The following is a 13206-nucleotide window of genomic DNA, read 5'->3' on the forward strand; positions in this document are numbered from 1 at the left end:
GAAAACCATGTTTGCTTTTAGGTAGAGCAAACCTAAATATTTGTTTTAAATAAATATTTATAGCACTATGAATTACATGCACCTTATGGTAAGTTCTCTTAGTAGTAGATAGGATCTTGAGTAATTGAGGCCACATGGAATATTTGTGTTTGGAGGCTCAGCATCTTTTAAACACACTTATATTTTCCCTTCAAATGTGTTAGGAACTGATAAACACTTTCCTGCACAAACATCTCTTTTACTTATTTTTAGTACTTATAAAAATCTAGTGGATCATTAAAGTAATCCCCTGAGTAAGTTTAAACAGTTATTTCAGAAAAAGAAAAGGAACATTGGTGCAGCAGAGATTTATTTTTAACACTCTGACTTCAAGGTCAAAATCAATTTTTCTTTTGTACATAATGGTGATAGGAAGGTGAAGGCTAGGAATCAAAATCTATAAGCTTTTATCTTATTATAGTTTATGATATATGAGTATAAGAGAAAAGAAACTGTGTGCAGGGATAGAATTGATTTCAATCTAAAGAAAAAGTACTGGATAGAGTATCATATAAGAAAGAAAACATTGTAGTTATTCCCTCAGTTTGTTAATCTGCACAGTTGATTAAATAATATCTACATCACAGGGTTTTGTGCAATGTTCAAAATTTTAAAAAGTTGTAATTGTCAATTCACTTTTGAATACTTATAACTATGAACTTTTGATCATGAGATACTCAGATGGACAAACTTCATATAATAGTTTGTGATTTCATCTCTGATTGTTGCAAACTTATATAACTTGAAATCTAATCCTATAATAACATTTAAAATGGAAAGTATTGGGGGGAAATCCAGAGGAGCACATATACCCTCAGATAAAAAAGAAATATTTAAGGGAGGACAGAGAAATGTGCAGATGCTTAGAGTGTTGCTTTACAGGAAATAGGCTGTTTTGTTAAATCTTCTTGTTTATTTTATTAACCTCACAATGAATATTTTGAGTCCTTGGAAAATTTAACACTTATGAAGGGTATCATTATATCTTATTTGTGGGAAGTTATTGACTTTATCACACTTCAGCTGAGGTTAGCTCAACCAGAAATTCATTTCCTTGCCTAGACTTAGAAATGAAATGGAAGGTCCAGAGGAACTTCAGAGTTCCTCGAGGAAAGCCCTGTATTTTACAGAGCTATGGGGAAGAAAAATGAAGTACCTTAAGTTTGTTTGGCTACTTAGTTGAGAGCAAGTAACTACAATTCAGGTGCTTTGAATTCTTTGATATTGTACATTCAATTATATTACACTAACTAGACATGGTGAGGATTATACAATTTTAAAAAGTCAGTTCTTCTATTTCTCCCTGTGCCCACGACACACATCCTATCATGCTCCACTCTGTTAGATTATGTGGCATTTATAGATTTTATATATATAAAGATTAAGTTGTGTGACTGATGCTTTTAAAATTTTTACAGGTCTACTGTTGCATAACTGGTATAAAGTGAATTGTACATATTAAAGTATTATACTTTGTAAGTTTTTACAAGTGTGTGTGTATATGTATATATAACTGAAACCACCATCACAATGAAAATTATAAAAACTTAACATTTTTTGAAAAGTTTTTAATCCTTCCAACTACTTCATTTCATCCCCATACCCAGGCAGCCACTGATCTGTTCTTTGTCACTTTGCATTTTCTAGAATTTTATATAAATTGAATCACACAGTATGTGCCCTTTTTATTATCTGGCTTCTTTCAGTATAATTATATTGAGATCCATCAATGTTGTTGCCTATATGAACAGTTCATTGCTTTTTGTGGCAACTTCATAGTAAAGATACACCAAAATTACCTTATCCATTTTCCTGTTGATGGCCACATTTAGATTTTGGGTTGTTGTTAATGTTTATTGTTTAATGTGTTTGCTCTTAAAGATAAAGCTGCTATCAATATTGGTATTTAAGTGTGTGTACACATAGGAGTTGATACTCTTGGGTAAGTAACTAAGCTGAATGGATGCCATATGGTAGATGCATGTGCTTGGAACTTCTTCTGAAAATGATTGTACCTATTTTGAATTCACACTAGATAAGAGTTCCAGTGATTCCACATTCTTTTTTTTTAAAATTTTTTATTGGTGTTCAATTTACTAACATACAGAATAACCCCCAGTGCCCGTCACCCATTCACTCCCACCCCCCGCCCTCCTCCCCTTCCACCACCCCTAGTTCATTTCCCAGAGTTAGCAGTCTTTACGTTCTGTCTCCCTTTCTGATATTTCCCACACATTTCTTCTCCCTTCCCTTATATTCCCTTTCACTATTATTTATATTCCCCAAATGAATGAGAACATATAATGTTTGTCCTTCTCCGACTGACTTACTTCACTCAGCATAATACCCTCCAGTTCCATCCACGTTGAAGCAAATGGTGGGTATTTGTCATTTCTAATAGCTGAGTAATATCCCATTGCATACATAAACCACATCTTCTTTATCCATTCATCTTTCGTTGGACACCGAGGCTCCTTCCACAGTTTGGCTATCGTGGCCATTGCTGCTATAAACATCGGGGTGCAGGTGTCCCGGAGTTTCACGGCATCTGTATCTTTGGGGTAAATCCCCAATAGTGCAATTGCTGGGTCGTAGGGCAGGTCTATTTTTAAGTCTTTGAGGAACCTCCACACAGTTTTCCAGAGTGGCTGCACCAGTTCCCATTCCCACCAACAGTGCAAGAGGGTTCCCTTTTCTCCGCATCCCCTCCAACATTTGTTGTTTCCTGCCTTGTTAATTTTCCCCATTCTCACTGGTGTGAGGTGGGATCTCATTGTGGTTTTGATTTGTATTTCCCTGATGGCAAGTGATGCGGAGCATTTTCTCATATGCATGTTGGCCATGTCTATGTCTTCCTCTGTGAGATTTCTGTTCATGTCTTTTGCCCATTTCATGATTGGATTGTTTGTTTCTTTGGTGTTGAGTTTAATAAGTTCTTTATAGATCTTGGAAACTAGCCCTTTATCTGATATGTCATTTGCAAATATCTTCTCCCATTCTGTAGGTTGTCTTTGAGTTTTGTTGACTGTATCCTTTGCTGTGCAAAAGCTTCTTATCTTGATGAAGTCCCAATAGTTCATTTTTGCTTTTGTTTCTTTTGCCTTCGTGGATGTATCTTGCAAGAAGTTACTGTGGCCGAGTTCAAAAAGGGTGTTGCCTGTGTTCTTCTCTAGGATTTTGATGGAATCTTGTCTCATATTTAGATCTTTCATCCATTTTGAGTTTATCTTTGTGTATGGTGAAAGAGAGTGGTCTAGTTTCATTCCTCTAATGTGGATGCCCAATTTTCCCAGCACCATTTATTGAAGAGCCTGTCTTTCTTCCAATGGATAGTCTTTCCTCCTTTATCGAATATTAGTTGCCCATAAAGTTCAGGGTCCACTTCTGGGTTCTCTATTCTGTTCCACTGATCTATGTGTCTGTTTTTGTGCCAGTACCACACTGTCTTGATGACCACAGCTTTGTAGTACAACCTGAAATCTGGCATTGTGATGCCCCCAGATATGGTTTTCTTTTTTAAAATTCCCCTGGCTATTCGGGGTCTTTTCTGATTCCACACAAATCTTAAAATAATTTGTTCTAACTCTCTGAAGAAAGTCCATGGTATTTTGATAGGGATTGCATTAAACATGTATATTGCCCTGGGTAACATTGACATTTTCACTATATTAATTCTGCCAATCCATGAGCATGGAATATTTTTCCATCTCTTTGTGTCTTCCTCAATTTCTTTCAGAAGTGTTCTATAGTTTTGAGGGTATAGATCCTTTACATCTTTGGTTAGGTTTATTCCTAGGTATCTTATGCTTTTGGGTGCAATTGTAAATGGGATTGACTCCTTAATTTCTCTTTCTTCAGTCTCATTGTTAGTGTATAGAAATGCCACTGATTTCTGGGCATTGATTTTGTATCCTGCCACGCTACCGAATTGCTGTATGAGTTCTAGCAATCTTGGGGTGGAGACTTTTGGGTTTTCTATGTAGAGTATCATGTCATCGGCGAAGAGGGAGAGTTTGACTTCTTCTTTGCCAATTTGAATGCCTTTAATGTCTTTTTGTTGTCTGATTGCTGAGGCTAGGACTTCCAGTACTATGTTGAATAGCAGTGGTGAGAGTGGGCATCCCTGTCTTGTTCCTGATTTTAGGGGAAAGGCTCCTAGTGCTTCCCCATTGAGAATGATATTTGCTGTGGGCTTTTCATAGATGGCTTTTAAGATGTCGAGGAATGTCCCCTCTATCCCTACACTCTGGAGAGTTTTGATCAGGAATGGATGCTGTATTTTGTCAAATGCTTTCTCTGCATCTAATGAGAGGATCATATGGTTCTTGGTTTTTCTCTTGCTGATATGATGAATCACATTGATTGTTTTACGGGTGTTGAACCAGCCTTGTGTCCCGGGGATAAATCCTACTTGGTTATGCTGAATAATTTTCTTAATGTACTGTTGGATCCTATTGGCTAGTATCTTGTTGAGAATTTTTGCATCCATGTTCATCAGGGATATTGGTCTGTAATTCTCCTTTTTGGTGGGGTCTTTGTCTGGTTTTGGAATTAAGGTGATGCTGGCCTCATAGAATGAATTTGGAAGTACTCCATCTCTTTCTATCTTTCCAAACAGCTTTAGGAGAGTAGGTATGGTTTCTTCTTTAAACGTTTGATAAAATTCCCCTGGGAAGCCATCTGGCCCTGGACTCTTGTGTCTTGGGAGGTTTTTGATGACTGCTTCAATTTCCAACCTGGTTATTGGCCTGTTCAGGTTTCCTATTTCTTCCTGTTCCAGTTTTGGTAGTTTGTGGCTTTCCAGGAATGCGTCCATTTCTTCTAGATTGCCTAATTTATTGGCGTATAGCTGTTCATAATATGTTTTTAAAATCGTTTGTATTTCCTTGGTGTTGGTAGTGATCTCTCCTTTCTCATTCATGATTTTATTAATTTGAGTCTTCTCTCTCTTCTTTTTAATAAGGCTGGCTAATGGTTTATCTATCTTGTTAATTCTTTCAAAGAACCAACTCCTGGTTCTGTTGATCTGTTCCACAGTTCTTCTGGTCTCGATTTCGTTGAGTTCTGCTCGAATCTTTATTAACTCCCTTCTTCTCTTGGGTGTAGGATCTATTTGCTGTTTTTTCTCTAGCTCCTTTATGTGTAAGGTTAGCTTTTGTATTTGAGTTCTTTCCAGTTTTTGAATGGATGCTTGTATTGCGATGTATTTCCCCCTTAGGACTGCTTTTGCTGCATCCCAAAGATTTTCAACGGTTGTATCTTCATTCTCATTAGTTTCCATGAATCTTTTTAATTCTTCCTTAATTTCCTGGTTGACCCTTTTATCTTTTAGCAGGATGGTCCTTAACCTCCACGTGTTTGAGGTCCTTCCAAACTTCTTGTTGTGATTTAGTTCTAATTTCAAGGCATTATGGTCTAAGAATATGCAGGGGACAATCCCAATCTTTTGGTATCGGTTCAGACCCGATTTGTGACCCAATATGTGGTCTATTCTGGAGAAAGTTCCATGTGCACTTGAGAAGAATGTGTATTCAGTTGCGTTTGGATGTAAAGTTCTGTAGATATCTGTGAAATCCATCTGGTCCAGTGTATCATTTAAAGCTCTCGTTTCTTTGGAGATGTTGTGCTTAGAAGACCTATCGAGTATAGAAAGAGCTAGATTGAAGTCACCAAGTATAAGTGTATTGTTATCTAAGTATTTCTTCACTTTGGTTAATAATTGATTTATATATTTGGCAGCTCCCACATTCGGGGCATATATATTGAGGATTGTTAAGTCCTCTCGTTGAATAGATCCTTTAAGTATGAGATAGTTTCCCTCTTCATCTCTCACTACAGTCTTTGGGGTAAATTTTAGTTTATCTGATATAAGGATGGCTACCCCTCCTTTCTTTTGAGGACCATTCGAATGGTAAATGGTTCTCCAACCTTTTATTTTCAGGCTGTAGGTGTCCTTCAGTCTAAAATGAGTCTCTTGTAGACAGCAAATAGATGGGTCCTGCTTTTTTATCCAGTCTGAAACCCTGCGCCTTTTGATGGGGTCATTAAGCCCGTTCACATTCAGAGTTACTATTGAGAGATATGAGTTTAGTGTCATCATGATATCTATTCAGTCCTTGTTTTTGTGGACTGTTCCACTGAACTTCTTCTTAAAGGGGAATTTTAAGAGTCCCCCTTAAAATTTCTTGCAGAGCTGGTTTGGAGGTCACATATTCTTTTAGTTGCTGCCTGTCTTGGAAGCTCTTTATCTCTCCTTCCATTTTGAATGAGAGCCTTGCTGGATAAAGTATTCTTGGTTGCATGTTCTTCTCATTGAGGACCCTGAATATATCCTGCCAGCCCTTTCTGGCCTGCCAGGTCTCTGTGGAGAGGTCTGCTGCTACCCTAATACTCCTCCCCATAAAAGTCAGGGATTTCTTGTCTCTTGCTGCTTTAAGGATCTTCTCCTTATCTTTGGAATTTGCAAGCTTCACTATTAAATGTCAAGGTGTTGAATGGTTTTTATTGATTTTAGGGGGGAATCTCTCTATTTCCTGGATCTGAATGCCTGTTTCCCTTCCCAGATTAGGAAAGTTTTCAGCTAGAATTTGTTCAAATACATATTCTGGCCCTCTGTCCCTTTCGGCACCCTCGGGAACACCAATTAAACGTAGGTTTTTCTTCCTCAGGCTGTCGTTTATTTCTCTTAATCTATCTTCATGGTCTTTTAATTGTTTGTCTCTTTTTTCCTCAGTTTCCCTCTTTACTATCAACTTGTCTTCTATGTCACTCACTCGTTCTTCCACCTCGTTAACCCTCATCGTTAGGACTTCTAGTTTGGATTGCATCTCATTCAATTGATTTTTAATTTCTGCCTGATTAGCTCTAAATTCTGCAGTCATGAAGTCTCTTGAGTCCTTTATGCTTTTTTCTAGAGCCACCAGTAGCTGTATAATAGTGCTTCTGAATTGGCTTTCTGACATTGAATTGTAATCCAGATTTTGTAACTCTGGGAGAGAGGACTGTTTCTGATTCTTTCTTTTGAGGTGAGGTTTTCCTTCTAGTCATCTTGCTCAGTGCAGAGTGGCCAAAAGCAAGTTGTATTGGGAAAAGGAGAAAAAGAGAGGAGAGAAAGAGGAAAGGAAAGAGAAAGAGAAAAAAAAGGGAAGAAAAAAAACGAAAAAGAAAAAAAAAGGGAAGAAGAAGAGAAAGAAAAAGAAAGGAGAAAAAAAAGGGGGGGTGGGGGAAGGAAACAAATCAAAAAGCAGAACAAAACAAAACAGAACAAAAAAAAAAAAAAAAGAACCACGGGGGAGTATCTTCTGATTCTGTGTACTTTAAGTCCCTTGGCTTCTCCTGGAAGTTGTCCGTCTAGCTGGTCTTCTGGGGGAGGGGCCTGTTGTGCTGATTTTCAGGTGTTAGCACTTGGGGGAGCTGCTGTGCCCCTGCCTGGTGCAGGGCTCAGTGGGGGTTGTTTACCCCGTGAGGCCGCAGGAGGAACAGCCCCAGTGGCGGGGCAGCTCTGGAAACCTGGATTCAGCTCCGGCAGGAACTCCGGAGGTCTCCGTCTGCAGGGCCTGGAGGCTCCGGGGCGGGGCCGCTGATCTGCTCAGCTGGGGCAGGAGCGTCCTTGCTGTCCTGGGCCCTCCTGGCCTCTGCCTGTCCCGGGGGAGGCCGGATCCTGGGCTGTGTCCCGGCGCCCTGTGCTTCGGAGCCTGCGCTGGTGGATTCGCGCTTCCGGGCCGCCGCCGCGCAGCCCCCTCCGCGGAGCCGCCGCCCGAGCCCCTCCAGCTGCTCCGGGTCCCGCCGTGCGCGCTGCAGCCCTTAGGGAGCTCGGCCGCGGGGTGTGGGGCTCTCCCGGGGCGCAGGTGTCTGTTACTGTCCCGGGGAGCCCGAGGGCATCCCCGCCCTCCTGGGTCCTGCTCCAACTCCCTGGAGCCCCTTTCCTCCCGGGAAGGTCGGTGCAGCTCCTGCGTCTCCGGGACGGGGCTCTCCTGTCCTGGGGACACTCGCCCCGGCCCCAGCCCGGCTCCTCGCGGGCCCCTCCCCCTTGGAGGCCTTTGTTTCTTTATTTCTTTTTCCCCGTCTTCCTACCTTGAGAGAAGCGCGAACTCTTCTCACTGTTGCATTCCAGGTGTTCTCTCTTTAATTCTCAGGCCGAATTCATAGATTTTCAGGATGATTGGAAGGTTTTCTAGGTAATTTGGTGGAGACAGGTGATTTGGGGACCCTACTCCTCCGCCATCTTCGGAATGTCCGCCTCCACGTTCTTGACAATACTTAATATAGGCAGTTTTATTGAGTCTTTGTTTCAGCTATTCTAAAAGGTATATCATGGCATCTTATTATGTTTTTAATTTGCATTGTAGACCATACTTGCATGTGCTAATTTGCCATCCATATGTGTTTTCAGAGATGAAATTTTTATTACATGTATTTTCTTTATTTTCCTATTACTTATGGCATTGATTTCCACCCTGATTTTTTTTAAGATTTTATTTATTTATTCATGAGAGACACAGAGACAGAGGCAGAGACAAAGGTAGAAGGAGAAGCAGGCTCCTCCCGGGGAGCTAGATGCAGCACTCGATCCCTGGATCTGGGATTATGCCCTGAGCTGAAGGCAGATGCCCAGTCACTGAGCCACCCAGGTGTCCCTTCACTCTGTTTTATTCTTATTATTTCCATTCTTTTGCAGACTTTGGATTTAATTTGCTCTTTTGTTTGTTTCTTAAGGTAAGAACTGGCAATGTTGTTTGGCACATGACTTCCTTGGTAATATAGGCATTTTATGCTTAAAAAAAAACTGCACTCTACACCTGGGTGGCTAAGTGGATTGGGCATTCAATTCTTGGTTTTGGCTCAGGTAATGATCTCTGGGTCATGAGATGGAGACCTGCATCCAGTTCCAAGCTGGGCATGGATCCTGCTTAAGATTCTCTCACTCTCCCTCTGCCTCTCTACTGTTTATGCATTCTTTCTCTCTCTCTCTCTCTCTTTAAAAAAATACCCTCTAATCATTTCCTTAGTTGCATCCCACATATCTTGATGTTTAATTTTGATTTTTATACGGTTAAAAATAAATTTGATTATGTTTCCAATTTCTTTACTTGATGCAAAGGTTATCTAAACACATAATATTTAGGGATTTTCAAGATAGCTTTCTATAATTGACTTCTAACTGAATTTAATTGCTGTCAGAAAACATACTTGGTATGATTTTAATCTTTGCAAATTTGATAATAGCTTTTATGGCTAAGAATATATTCTGTTTCAGGGTGCTTTTGTGTTCACTTGAAAACAGTTTATATCATTTTGTCATGAAAAATAAGATAAAAACAGAGAGGGAGACAAACTATAGGAGACTCTTAACTATAGGGAACAAACTGAGGGTTGCTGGAGGGGAGGGGGATACGCTAAATGGGTGGGGTTAGGGGATACACTAAATGGGTGATGGGCATTAAGGAGGGCACTTGTAATAAGCCCTGGGTGTTATATGCAAGTGATGAATCACTAAATTCTACCCATGAAACTAATAACACAATATATGTTAATTAACTTGAACTTTAATAAAATCTTTTTTTTGTTTGTTTTTCTGAGTTTTTAAATTCTATTTTTTTTTTTTTTTTTCTATTTTTGTTTTTTTTTAATTTATTTTGTATTGGTGTTCAATTTACTAACATACAGAATAATCCCCAGTGCCCGTCACCCATTCACTCCCACCCCCCGCCCTCCTCCCCTTCCACCACCCCTAGTTCGTTTCCCAGAGTTAGCAGTCTTTACGTTCTGTCTCCCTTTCTGATATTTCCCACACATTTCTTCTCCCTTCCCTTATATTCCCTTTCACTATTATTTATATTCCCCAAATGAATGAGAACATATAATGTTTGTCCTTCTCCGACTGACTTACTTCACTCAGCATAATACCCTCCAGTTCCATCCACGTTGAAGCAAATGGTGGGTATTTGTCATTTCTAATAGCTGAGTAATATTCCATTGTATACATAAACCAACTTTAATAAAATCTAAAAAAAAGAGAGAATGTTCTAATATGTCACTTAATGTGGTTATTGTGCTCATCAAGACTTTATTGGAGGGGCTGGATGGCTCAATCAGTTAAGTGTCTGCCTTCAGCTTAGGTCATGATCTCAGGGTCCTGGGATTGAGTCCCATGTCAGCTCCCTGCTCAGCAGGGAGTCTGCTTCTCCCTCTTACTCTGCCCCTCCACCTCACTCGTGTTTTCTGTCTCTCTCTCAAATAAATAAATAAAATCTTTTTTTAAAAAAAGGCTTTACACACAACACTTAGTTTCAGGTGTACAACTTAGTCTTTAAAAAGTTCTTATATTATGCTATGCTCACCACAACTATAGGTACTGTGTCCCATTACATTCATATCTTGGGACACCTGGGTGGCTCAGTGGTTGAGCATCTGCCTTTGGCTCAGGTCATGATCCCGCAGTCCCGCGATTGAGTCCCGCATTGGGCTCCCTGCATGGAGCCTGCTTCTCCCTCTGCCTATGTCTCTGCCTCTCTCTCTCATGAATAAATAAATAAAATCTTTAAAAAATGTTTATAAAAAATTTAGTCTATTACATTCTTATCATGATATCATGGACTCTATTCCTTATGCTCTACTTTCTATTCCATAACTGGAAGCCTGTATCTCCTTCTCCCCCTCACTCATTTTGCCCAACCTGTACTTCTTTCTCCCCAGCAACCATCGGATTGTTTCCTGTATTTATAGTTCTGATTCTGCTTTTTTTTATTTATCCATTTTTTTAGATTCCATTTGTGAGTGGAACCATAGGATATTTATTTGTCTTTCCCAGTCCAACCTGTTACACTTAGCATAATACCTTCTAGGTCTATCCATGTTATCTTATAAGGCAGGATCTCATCCTTTTTATGGTTGTGTAATATTACATTGTATAAAAATATACATTTTTCTTACGCATTCATCTGTTGATAGATTGTAAATAATGCTGCAAATAACATCAGGATGGATGTATCTTTCTGAATTTGTATTTTTGTTTTTGCTGGTTAAATATTCAATACTAGAATTATTGGATCAAATAATATTTCTATTTTTAATTTTTTGAAGAACCGTTATACTATTTTTTTTAATTTTTTATTTATTTATGATAGTCACAGAGAGAGAAAGAGAGGCAGAGACACAGGCAGAGAGAGAAGCAGGCTCCATGCACCGGGAGCTCGATGTGGGATTCGATCCCGGGTCTCCGGAATCGTGCCCTGGGCCAAAGGCAGGCGCCAAACCGCTGCGCCACCCAGGGATCCCCCGTTATACTATTTTTCATGGTAGTTGTGCCAATTTACATTCTCACCAACAGTATATGAGGTTTCCATTTCCTCCACATCTTTACCAACATTTGCTGTTCCTTGTATTTTTGACTTTGGCCATTCTAACAGGTGTGATGTGATATCTCATTGCAGAAATAAGAGGCATTCATGTTGGTAAAAAAAGAAGTTAAACTGTTAATATATGCAAACAACCTGCTATTATGCCTAGAAAATCCTAAAGAATCCAGCAAAAAAAGTATTAGAAGTAATAAAATAATTCATTAAAGTGGCAGAATACAAAATTAATACCAAAAATTGATAGTGCTTCTATACAGTAACAATGAAGTCACAGAAAGAGAAATATAAAAAACACCATTTGCAATTGCACCAAAAATAATACAATATCAAGACTTCATAACATTCATAACATTTATGATTTTCTATTTGTCCTATAACATATGCAGAGAGGAGCATTGAAATTCCTATTTATAATTATGGATTTGTCTATTTCTCCTTGCAACTCAAATATATATCACTTATTTCAACTCCATTATATGTTGCATAAATATTAAGGATTATTATGTCTTCTTGCTGACTTGGCCCATGTATCATTGAGAAATGGCCCCTTTTATCCCTAGTAACATTTTAAAAAAAATTTTTTATTAGAGTTCAATTTTCCAACATTTAACATTAACATTTCAGTGCTCATCCCGCCAAGTGCCCCCCTTAGTGCCCATCACCCAGTCACCCCAACCCCCTCCCTTTCCACTACCCCTTGTTCATCTCCCAGAGTTAGGTGTCTCTCATGTTTTGTCACCCTCACTGATATTTTCACTCATTTTCTCTCCTTTCCCTTTATTCCCTTTCCTTAGTAAAAATTTTTTAAAGACTTTATTTATTTATTTTAGAAAGAGTGAGTGGGGGAGGGGCAGAGAGAGACTGGGACAGGGAGAGTCCCAGGCATCTTCCACATTGAGCATGGAGCCCAACACAGGGTTAGATCTCAGGACCCTGAGATCATGACCCAAAACAAAACCAAGAGTCTATCATTCAACCCACTGAGCCATCCAGGCGCTCCTATCCTTAATAACATTTTTTACTATGAAATTTATTCTGTTTAGTATTAATAGAGGTACTCTAACTTTCTTATGATTAGTGTTAGCATGTTAAATCATTTGTATCCTTTTACTTTTAACCTATTTGTGTTTTTATATTTGAAATTGATTTCTTTTGCAGAACATAATTAGATTTTGTATTTTATCCAATTTGACAGTGTCTTTTCATTGGGTTGTTTACACCATTTATGTTTGATGATTGATAGGATTGTGTTAAATTTATCATGTGGGACTTTCTACATTTATTTTTTCTTTTTCTACCTTTTCTTCTTTAGTCTTGATTATTCATTTTTATCATTTATTTCACTTCATTTTCTATTAACTATAATTATTTCTTGCATCATTTTATGGTTATGATATATGGTTTAGAGTAGACATCTGTATGGGTTATAGTGTACATCTTTATAATAGTTACTTTCAAGGGATATTATAGCATTTAACGTGTTGTATGAGAAACTTAGGGAGAAGCAAAGAATGTTAGAATGCTACCCTTCCATTTTTCTCCTAACCAGAGTTTGTGCTACCATTGTCATACAGTTTATATGCATTAAAAACACCTCACATCACAGATCATTATTTTTGCTTTAACAAATCAGTTATGTTTTAAAGTTAAATAATGAGAAGTGCTTATTATAGATTTACTCACACAGTGACAATTTCTAATATTCTTCATTTTGTTGGCATAGATCATGAGGATTCCACCTGGTAATACTTTCCTTTAGCCTGAAGTAGTTCCTTTAAGATTTCTCATAGTGCAGATTAACTGGCTATCA

The sequence above is a fragment of the Canis aureus genome, chromosome X, assembly GCF_053574225.1.
Source record: "Canis aureus isolate CA01 chromosome X, VMU_Caureus_v.1.0, whole genome shotgun sequence".
Lineage (NCBI taxonomy): Eukaryota > Metazoa > Chordata > Mammalia > Carnivora > Canidae > Canis > Canis aureus.